Source organism: Rhineura floridana, chromosome 4 (genome assembly GCF_030035675.1).
Source record: "Rhineura floridana isolate rRhiFlo1 chromosome 4, rRhiFlo1.hap2, whole genome shotgun sequence".
Taxonomy (NCBI): Eukaryota; Metazoa; Chordata; class Lepidosauria; order Squamata; family Rhineuridae; genus Rhineura; species Rhineura floridana.
In genome coordinates, this window is record NC_084483.1 from 24,093,843 (window position 1) to 24,104,944 (window position 11,102).

The 11,102-nt window shown below is 43.1% G+C and overlaps 1 long non-coding RNA gene across 1 annotated transcript in view; it reads right to left on the reverse strand.

Moving 5' to 3' along the window:
* LOC133382943 (uncharacterized) overlaps positions 1-10,675 on the reverse strand; it is a 54,206-nt gene extending 43,531 nt beyond the window's left edge. The window contains exon 1 of the long non-coding RNA XR_009762125.1: positions 10,528-10,675. This is a non-coding gene — a long non-coding RNA (uncharacterized LOC133382943). The remainder of the gene's footprint in view (positions 1-10,527) is intronic.
* Positions 10,676-11,102: the final 427 nt, after the last annotated feature.

Here is an 11,102-nt window from a genome sequence, read left to right on the forward strand (position 1 = left end):
TTCTAAAGCAGATGAAAGTGGACTCATTATCTGATCCAGGTTGTGATGCACATGGATTGAATCAGGTGGGACTGCTTTGGAATCCAAGTTCTGTGGATTTCTCCTCCATCTCTAGGACATAGTACCCAAGCCAAACCAAGTTATGTTGGCACCCAGGATAGAAAACCCCAAAAGCACCTTTTCTTCTCCCTCACAAAAAAAGTACAATAAAAAACTAATTAACAATTTGCTGCCTTTTCATGACATCCAATCAGCTGTCTATGGGAGCAGCCTCCCTCTACCCCAGTGGTTCTCAAACTTTTTTGGTTCGTGGCACACTGTAAAATATATAAAAAATTTCTGGCGCACTTCGTGTACAAAATTAAAAATATATTAATATATTTTAAACTATGAATAAAAATATACTTTCATAATATTTGCGGCATACCTAGCCACCTCTTGCGGCACACCAGTGTGCCCCGGCGCACCGTTTGAGAATCACTGCTCTACCCAATGGAAGGGTTGGCTTGGCCATGAAGCAATAAAGTGATGGAGGGGGCAGGGAGAGTGGTTCGTTGCTAAACCACTAATCTACACAGTCCAGCTGCAGGAGATGAATAGATCTTCTTACCTCTTCTTGCAATTTGAGAATAATAGACACAGACAAATTGTCTCCTATATGAACCTGTCTTTATCAAATCTTAGTGCTGCACAAAATGGCGGTGGTAGAAATCACACTGAGATAAAGGGATGATGTACTTAGGGAATGTATAAGCCCTGCTAGATCAGATTAAAGGACCATCTACTCCAGCAACCTGTTTCCAATTGTGGCCAGCTCTAGGGCAGGGGTGAGGAAACCTTTTCAGCCCAAGGGCCACATTCCCTTCTGGGCAGCCTTCCAGAACTACATGTTAGTGGTAGGAGGGACCAGAGGCAAATGTGAGCAGAGCAACAAATGTAAACGTTACCTTGCTACAGTAGGCTTGTTTCTCCACGTACTCACACACCCCTTTCAATCCTCCATCCAGGAGAGCAAGAGGCAACATCAGAGTTCAAGGACACGCTCCAGCCAGCCAGAAACACAAGGAAAGTGAGAAGCAAGGCTGGTGAGGGCTGTGACCTGAGGAGAGAGGAGATGGCTGGGGATGGGGGGATGGCCTGGAAAAGAATCCCAAGGGCCAGATAGACAGGCCTAGAGGTCTGCATTTGACCCCCCAGGCCTGAGGTTCTGTACTTCTAGAGTCTGGGAGACTTACAGGCATGAGGCCACCAGTCCTCATCTGTTGTTGGGTCCTGCCTCAGGCAATTGGGCAAGATAGCATATGGAAGCCAACTAGACTGGCAGATGAACCTTACTTCAACAGTGGCATGGATCAGCACACGTGAAACAGTGGGCTTGCTCTATGACACACAACTTTGCCCTTCTGTCCTCCGCTACTGTTCCCCACCTACCCACTCCAGCTACTGCTGCATCAGGCAGCTGCCTCACTCTGCCTGATGTTAGGGCCAGCCCCATGGAGGTTTACAACTCTGAACCTATCCTCCACTAACATGTCTAATCCTTTTTCAAAGCCAAGAAACAGTAGGCAAGCACAATTACACACCAATGTAATTTTCCAACAACTGTTCTTTCCACTTAATTTGAAGTTTCTCTCATTTTCTCTTTCTCCCCCATTTTCCCATTTAAGTCCCTATTCTGATTTACATCAGAATTTTTTTTTATCTAGGAGTAATTACAAACCTACTTGCACATCATTCTTTTTTATTCAATAAAATTAAATATATCCCAACAGACAATTCAGCATGACTATGCATAATTCAGATTGGCATCCCACAGCATTCCTACCACCTCCACCACCACCTGCCATCATAATATTGCATAGTGACAACTCCTCCTACACAATATCCATGTATCAATGCATCCTGGTGGCTGAATTGCTCTAGATATCACCCATCCCAGTACTCATACACTCTCTGCACTGAATGAAAAACTACAGAACCAGAGACAACAGCACACAAGTCTCTATGGCACTTCAAGTAGAAAAACTTACATGGTAAAATCACAGGTGTCCCAGGAGAAGGTTTAATGGGAGGAGTGCAAATAAATTTCATAATGCTGCATGCATCATGGCTGTATTGCTGTGTCTGTAAGGGAAACCAGCATTTTCCAAGAGGGAGGAGTAGGGACCACTTGCAGAGGGATTAGCAGAAGCTACAGCAGCAAGCAAGCAGCACCATTAACTGCCTGGTAGCTCATTTGGAAAGGGCAATGCAAAGAGGTGGGAGGAAGTGTTGCGTCCCACCCTAGGGAAATATTAAGGCCTCCATAAGGCTTGTCCTATCTCATGCAGGCAACAATGAGTTAAGGGAGGAAAGGGAAAGACAGTAGGACCTAAATCCAGATCATTTATGTCTTATTGTTGTTATTTTATTTATTACATTTATATCCTACGTTTTCCCCAAGAAGCTCATTTTATCCTCACAACAACCCTGGGAGGTAGGTTAGGCTGATTAACCGTGGCTGGCCCAAGATCACCCAGTGACCTTCATGGATGAGTGAGGATTTAAACCCTGGTCTCCCAAATCATAGTCCAGCACTCTAACCATTATACCACACTGACACTTTTTCCAGTGAGACAGATTTCAGTTGTGAACAGAGGTAATGTGAATCAGCTGGACAGACGGTGGCATCATAGGTATGTAGGTGACAGTTAGAGAGATGTTCAAAAAAATTGCAAAAATGTTCTAAGAAGTAAAGTCAACAAAGATCAGTCACACGGATCCAGGCCTGTTTCCTCTTGTAAGAGTAATGTTTTTGCAAAAGTCCCTTTCAAAAAAGGGAAGGGCTTGTATAGGCCTGTGAATGTAAGCAACACTTGTAAAAAGACACAAAAGGAACTCTTGATTTACGTTTATAGTGACTTTCTTATTTGTGTACCATTAAGTTTTAATTAATTATTATAGTTTAGATGCTAAAGTGTTAGCCTATTACATTAAAGTTATCTGTGGATCAATCTATTATTGGGGTTTTATGGCTTTTTGGTAGAAATAGCATTAAGAAGAACTTACATCCAGTCCTAAGAATAATGATATATCCTGGCCTTGACACCTGAGACATATATTTTTAGGACCCACCCTATTTCATTCTATTAGGTTTTTTAACATTGTTTTTAATGCTGTATTTTAACTACCCTGGGACCTTTGGATGAAGGGCAGGTAATCAATGATGATGATGATGACATTACATTAAGGATATTAATGGTGCATTTGAACCCCACTTATTTTAATGATCACAATTTAGCAAACGATAAGCCAACAGGCTTAAGTAGGCCTATATATTGCAGGAATCCTGTGGAGGGTGCAATGTACCTCTTGTTTCTCTGTAGAACCTCCCAGTGGGATCCCAGTCAGTGGAAGGCAGGGCAGGCTCTATCGAGGTAGTGGGATTTTCCCCTCTTCAGTGTAGTCCTTTATTTTTCTCCATAGGAGGCAACATCAGGCAGCCATACATATACAAGGAAGGCATTCACTCAGGAACACCACTAAATTGAAGGCTAAACCTGCTACCTACACGGGTGGAATCATGGCAGGACTTTGAGGCAGATGTTCAGGGCCCCACTAATCAGACAGAGCAGGAAGGGGCCCATATGTGGTAGGGCTGGGATGGGTTACCACATTTTGAAGTAAGCGATAAGTGCCATCTCCGCTTATTGTTGATTACATGAGGTGTGCATAGAGATGGGGAAGACATTAGATTCAATTCCCATTTCAAGCCGCATCTATCAAATTTGCAGTTTCTGAAACAATACAAGAACCAAAATACAGCCATCCTTCAAAGTTTACACTTATCCAAATTTTGTGATGTGGTTCACCAACAAGCAGTCTTTACAAAACAGTGTATATTAAGAGAAAGTGTACATAAAAAATGAATATGTTATTGAAAAAAACTGGCAAAAATGAATTACATTAGAGGAAATCCCTTGCAAAAAATGTGTACATTAGTCAAAACTTCATACAAAAAATTCTTAGGATAACTTCACAGTAAAATGCTGGTAAATGTTCGTGAGATTTTTTTATTTCTAAAAAAATTACAAATTGCTGCAGAAATTTGGAGAAGTGAATTTAAGATTTGAAAAATGGAAATAACCAACACTGACAGATCCTTCCATCCCTAGCTGTGCAAGGCACATCCGATCCCCCCAACACAGATCATTGGTTCTGACTATCGTGTGAGGAAGAGAAGCAGCAACAGACAGTGAGGAGCCATTTCCACCCAATGATGCTTTCACTAGCTGTGCTGGGCCCCTCCTCAGTCTGCCCTCTCACAGAACCAGCTGCCCTGTGAGGAAGAGCAGCAAGGCCATCAGATCAGGGTATCAACTGGTCATGATCCCAAGAGTGACAAGAAGCTGGCTAGATCCTAAGCTGTAGGGCCTTTTTTCTTTTACGTCATGTCTTTTTAGATTTGTAAACCTCACAGCAGGGACTGTGTTGTTTTTATTTATCTGTAAGCTGCTTTGGGAACCTTTTTGGTTAAAGAGAAGTATAAATGCTTTAAATAAATAAACATCTATTACTATTGTTAACACCATTAAGTCCAGAGCCTAGAATTACCTAGCATCACCATTAGCTCCCTTCTCTAGTGCCTGGTGTAAGGAGACATTTTAGCTCCCTGTCAGCCCATTTATTTTGACCTGCAGAGCCGCAAAGATCAAATTCATTCCTGTATGGGTTGGCCAACCCCTTCTTCATCGGCATATCTGCAGTTTCTGTTCCATTTCCTGGTCATGCTAAGAGTGTAACCCTGAAGCTCCAAGCATTTTGGATGCCTCTCAAGTCATGTTGAGCAGTGAGCTTGCATAGTTAGAACAATGGAAGACAAAAATGTTAGAGGACAAGATAGTTAAACTGGGATACAATGCCAGGCTGGACGGACGGTATGCTGTGTATTCCAAGGCTACCTCATCAGAAACAATCTTATATAATCTAGACAGTCAGTCATGAAGCACAGAAAGATTGATTGCAAAGAAACCATAATCTAAATAATCATCATAGTCCCTAGTTCAAGTGTTCCATTGGTTTTACTCCATAGACACAGACCATTTGTTTAATAACAAACACATTTGTAAAAGCACAAATACTTTATACAGATAATTTGCTAGGAGAAGCAGGATGCTAAGTGCATTAGATAATTTGCTCTCCACAGAGAGTTCTTCAAGGCCTAATTGGGATTACCATGCACATTTCTTACAGAGCATTGAACATCCATCACTATGGAGACTCAACTGGCTCCATCCCAACCCTTGACCTCCCCTGCAACCTTGTCCCAAGAGCTAAAAAATTCTTTAACTCTCTCTCACACACACATTGTGTAAATCTTTTAAGCATAAAAATGGAAACAAGGAAACATACCTTAAAGATGTGTAGAAAGAACAGGGGAAGAAGTTGGGGAGGTTTAACAAGTTTTTGAGCCAAACACGTCGTGCCACATGGTTTACATTACAGCCCAGTGTATTAAGGTTTTTTAGACCACCGCAAGATGCAGGTGGAAGTGTTAGTCTGGGAGCCATTGAAGTCTGAACACTGAGCTTCAAACTTTCCCAGTGTATCACAATTACAGAAACATCTGTGCTTAAATAACTTTGTGTGCTGATCTGCTGTGAAAATTTAGTGCTCAGCAGTCCTCCACATTTCTGATTCTTTGCTGGTCTCAGGGTGGTCTTACAGAAAGGAGCAGCTTCTGAATCAAACACTGGCATTTCATTTTAATTGATGCTTAACATTCCCAATAGACAGTTATTTTACACAAGCTGCAATATGTGCATCTTTATAGGCAAGCAAAATAGTAATAACTGTAATGCATTCCCAAACATCCAAAAACCATAAAAGGCTACGGATAATCTATCCAGATGACATAAATGGGTGCGTGACTACAGTTAATATTGTGACGCTACACTTTTACACCCTATCCAAATTAGTTGAGGCCCTCTAACAGTCATAAGAGGAAACAAGAATGCTTGTTATGCAATTAAAAAATAAATATTAATTTCACAAAGTGGTGTAAAAGGAAGGTGGCATGAGCAAGCTACCTTCCAGGAGCAGAGCTTGGAAGTAACTAGTTACAAGTAACAAATTACTTGTAATTTATTACTTTTTTGAGTAACGAGTGGGTAACTTCATTACATTTTGCTGGTAATAGAACGAGTAGTAACTTCATTACTTTTGAGGAGTAATTGTAATGTTTCCAGCATTACTTTTGCACATTACTTGGGGGGGAGCAGGGGAAGTCTTCTGCTCCTCTGATTTGTGAATAAAAATCATGTGCTTCAAATTGGGCTTCTGTGCAGCGTTGTTCTTCCTTCATGCTCTATGGGTGGTTAGGAGGCGACAAGGGAGGAGGTGGAGAGCGAGATGGCGTGGAGAAAACAATTGTTTAAAAATTGACAGGAGTGGAAGGAGAAAAGAGCTGGAGGCAATATAAATATACAAAAATAAGTGTGTTGGGGTATCATTGCTGGGGGTGGGGTGAGGGGATGTGAGATTCTGTTACGCCATTCTGTTAATCTTATGGATAAAAAATATATACTACTACCCTCTGTGTGTGTGTGCTTATTTTTAATGTTGTTTAGACTATTTGGATGTGCAGCAGCCAAGGCCAGCACCTTGTAGGCAATTTTATTTTAAAAAGTAACTAAAATGTAATTGTACCAATTACTTTTGAATAAAAATAAAGTAATCGGTTACTTTCAGAGCAATTGTAATTGTAACGGTAATTACTACTTTTGGGGGGGCATGTAACTGTAACTGTAATTTATTACTTTTTAAAAGTAATCTTCCAAGCTCTGTCCAGGAGGCCTTGTAGTTGATAGGGCCTTTTCTGAAATTCTGGAAATATTCATTTCAAAGTATACTTTCCCTTGCTGTCTTTCACTGAGATGGCCAAACAGCAAACTGTGGACTGTATCTACCTGTATCTACTTGAACCATGAGCCAAATTCTTGAATCATGGTTAGGGATGGAATGCGTTGGCTGATGCTGCTTTGAAAGCATTCCATTGACCTAACAGGCCGGTATCAATTTGAGTTCATTTTTTGTCCACTAGCCACTTTTTTCCCCTTGCAAAAAAATATTGATACTAAACTAATATCGATATTTTGAAAGGAATATTGGTCCCGATATCAATATCTTAGAGTCAGATTGTTTTTTAGGGAAAAAAGCCGTTTTCGAAAATAGCCACGGAAAATTGCTACATAAAAATCCAATCTGCAACTATAGAGAATAACCAAATCAATGGAAAATTCAGTACCAATTCCAAATTGGGCAGAATTCTAGCACATCTCTAATCATGGTACAATAAAACATTTTGCTCGTGGTATTTCATTTCAATTTTTGTCTTGTCTTGTGTCTGTTAGTCTGCTTCTTGAGGGGCTCTCTTCCAGGAACCAGGTTTCTTCCTCAGCCCCCAACTTGAGTGACAAAAAACCATCCAATCATGGGTGATCCATGTCTGTGAAGCTCTGATAGCCACATTATTCCAGCTTTATTATAAACCCTAGGAGGAGAGCCTGGCTGGGAGTCCAGAGTCTGTGTGTTCAAATCCCCGCTCGTGTCTCCTGGGTGTAAAAGGGCCAGCTAAAGATCACCTCCACAGTGAGTGGCTCAGGGGTTACATGCCCTGTCCACTTATGCAGCCGTGGGCAAGCTGCATAGTCCCAAGGAGCTCAGTTGCCCCCAGCTGGCAGTTGCAGACAAGAAAGGGGCTGGCTTGTACAGCTGTGGCAAGCTGAGCAGGCCCTAGCCAGCTGGGGAGGCCTAGCCTCAAGGGAAGGCAATGGTAAACCCCCTCTGAATACCGCTTACCACAAAAACCTTATTCATAGGGTAGCCATAAATCGGGATCGACTTGAAGGTAGTCCATTCCATTTTTTTCATCTGTGAGGGGATTGAATTGTTTATCAAAACAACAACAACCCTACGCCTCTAGCTCGCAGAGACTGAGTAGAAAGCAGAGTAGCTTCCAACAATACAGAAGTTGGTCAACCCTGACCATTAAGATAGAACTATGTATGGGCAGATGGGGTGAAACTAGGGGTTTGGGTTCAGGTATCAAAGTGGAGCAACTTGCTAACCTTGGGCCTTGATATTGATGAGACCCCTATCCTAATTCCAAGTCCCAGCTTCTAAGAGTAAGCCAGTGCTCCTCCTACAACCTCACTTTTCTTTTGCTGGGACTGCTGCCACGTTTCCAAAACATTAAATGGCCATAGTATGGAAACAAACACGGCAACCACCCATAAGCAAGATCTTGTATGTTTCAAATGCTGGCACCTGCAGCAGCAGCAACCTGGGAAAGCTAGAGAGATGGCAGGATTGCCTAGTGCTCAGAATTAATTTGTCTGAGAAGATTCAGAGACTGAGTCTGAATCGTCATATTTGAGCACATTTCTTAACAAAGCAACAGTGCACCAAATACAACATGGTTTGCCCAGCTTTACAACCAATCAACTATGTACTGAACTTCTCAAAACATGGGGACCCTCATACCAGGTATTGTGGCCTGCCAAGTACTTGACAACCCGGTTTTTCAACGTGGTGGGGAACATGGGGTCCTTGTGAGATCTACCCAAAAGACAGCTTGTTCACTACCACTGTGTCGTCCCCCCTTCCAATATACAGTTGCAGTAGACTTGGGTGCATTGGGATCATAGGAAGCTATCTTATACAGGCTCAGACCATTGGTCCATCTAGCTCAGAATTTTCCCCATGCCAGGGACTGAACCTAGGACCTTCTGCATGTGCTTTACTGTTGAGCTACAGGCCTCACCCCTATTCATGCAGGGTGAAGTCTTAGCTTGTGCAGGTTGGCTGTGAGGCACAACAGGCTCAACTAGCCTTTCTTGTGACTTGACTATCCACTATCTACCCTAGAAAGCTACTTGGAATCCTTTCTAGTGTGCTTGGGTTTCATGGCAGATGTGGAAAGCTTTCTGGGCAGATAAGTTGGTGTGAGAACAATTCCCTGAAGGTAGAAAGTTTGAAAGCCCCACTCAGGATATGCTGAACTTGCTAATGTGAAACTATTGATACCCCGGTGGTGAGAGAGAGAGACATGCCTAGATCTAACCAGTCTTTTGTTTTCTAGCATTTGGTTCCTCCATCTAAATAGCTCACACTGGAAGCAGAATTATGCATACTCCTATAGAAGATCAAGTCGCACCAAGGGTTGTCTGTCCAAAAAAACCTCAGCAAACCGTCAGCAGATTTATGATGTAGTAAAAACAATTATAATCAGGAGTAACATTCCTTTTTCAAACAATTTCATTCATCTGACTACAAAGCAAGTTGTGATAAACATAACATTGAGGTGGGGGGAGGGAGAGAGAATTAGCTTAGCAGGGTGTTAGGTAAGTCCCTGCAAGCTGACTGCCACTTGGGTTCTTCTCCCACATACTCACGCTCACACATGCTGTTCCAAACTCTCCGCCGTGCTGCTCAAAGCAAACACTGGATATGATGGACAAACACTGATAGGCCAGATGTGTCCATTATAACCAGCGTGAGATTCTAAGCCCTCCCCCACCTCCCCCCTTTCTACGCTTTTGATCACGAAGAGTGTTGTCGCTTCTGAGAACCCAAGTGCCTCTGGCTGAGAAACAGCAGTAGGGTGTGAGTACAAAAGAAGGAGATGCTGTGATATGGAGCAGGGCCAAAGGTTCATTAACAATAGCCAAGACCCTTGCTTGGACTACTTCGAAGCAGAAAATATATTTCAGAATTACCCTTGGCTCTGCTTCCTCTTCTTCCATCCCTCTTTTGACAAGGGCTTTCTTTTCCTTTCCCCTCCCTTTTTTTTCCTTTTTGGCCTTTTATCTGATCTCTCTCTCTCTCTCTCTCTCTCTCTCTGTGTGTGTGTGTGTGTGTGTTGTGTGTGTGTGTGTGTGTGTGTAACATAAGCAAGAGCCTGCTGAAAGCCTGCTTTTATCTTTCTCAAAACGATAGATGGGGGCATGGGAACAAGGGACTGGCATTAGGTTTAGGCCCCATGACACTATGCTGCTTCATACCTCTTTTAAGAAACGTTCACAGGCTCCCTGCCTCTTTAAGAAAACCAGAAACTCAGCTTACCATTATTCCTTTGGCTTTTCCCCCTTAGCAAACCTTCCCTTTCCAAATAGTTTAGAATCTTCCACAGCTTTCTGAAAATATTGTTGTAGGGCAGTTCTGGATGACCGGAAGTATTGAGCATTCATCCTGATTTGTGTGCAGAGAGATTAGAGAATGCTGGCTATTTAATGAGCATACCTAATTATTTGTTTGGGGGGAGATTAGATGATGTTGCATCAAAGCAAGTATCACCCCACACTTCCCAGTGCATTTCCTATCCCTTTCCTTATTTCAAAATGTCAGGTTTGTTGTGCAAGACCTCCCAATCAACTATAATTGCACAACCTGAATTTGCCAGTGTGTGTTTGAATCCCTTCCTAAAATAGCAACAGTCTGGAAGCACCCATACTTGCTGTTTTTAGATTCAGATGAGTAAATCCATACCTCCCGACAGTCTCAAATATCCTGTAATTGTCACAGCTGTCTGCTGACGATTGTGAACATATTCAGGGGCGCCACTAGGGCGGTGCGGCGGGTGCAGAATGCGCTGGGTGACACCACGAGATGGGGTGACACCACGAGATGGGGTGACACCACGAGCCACCCCCCCACCCTAGGCACCGCCGCTGGGAAGCGGCAGGCGCGGCCAAGGAGGAGAGAGAGAGAGAGATCAGGAGCGATTGCGGCGACTGCCCTCTTCCTTCAGCACCCACCCTGCCGCCCCACAGGCTGGCTCCTTCGCACTCCCTCGAGCTAGATTTGCTCTCAAATTGAGTGACGAATGTGAAAGCGAGCGGCTCCTCCAGTGGAGGAAAAGGTCAATGGAACTCTAATGGTTAATGGCCCAAAGGGGTAGGGTGGTCCTTAGACTCTGAAATACTTCCGATTCCCAAACGAGAGCAGCAATGTGGAAGGGTGCCGGTCCAAAGAAACACAAGGAGGGGGGATGAAAGAGGTATGACGGCAATGAAACCAGTTTCAGCCTCCGAATGAGGACCAGAAGGCTGCATGTCTTCCAC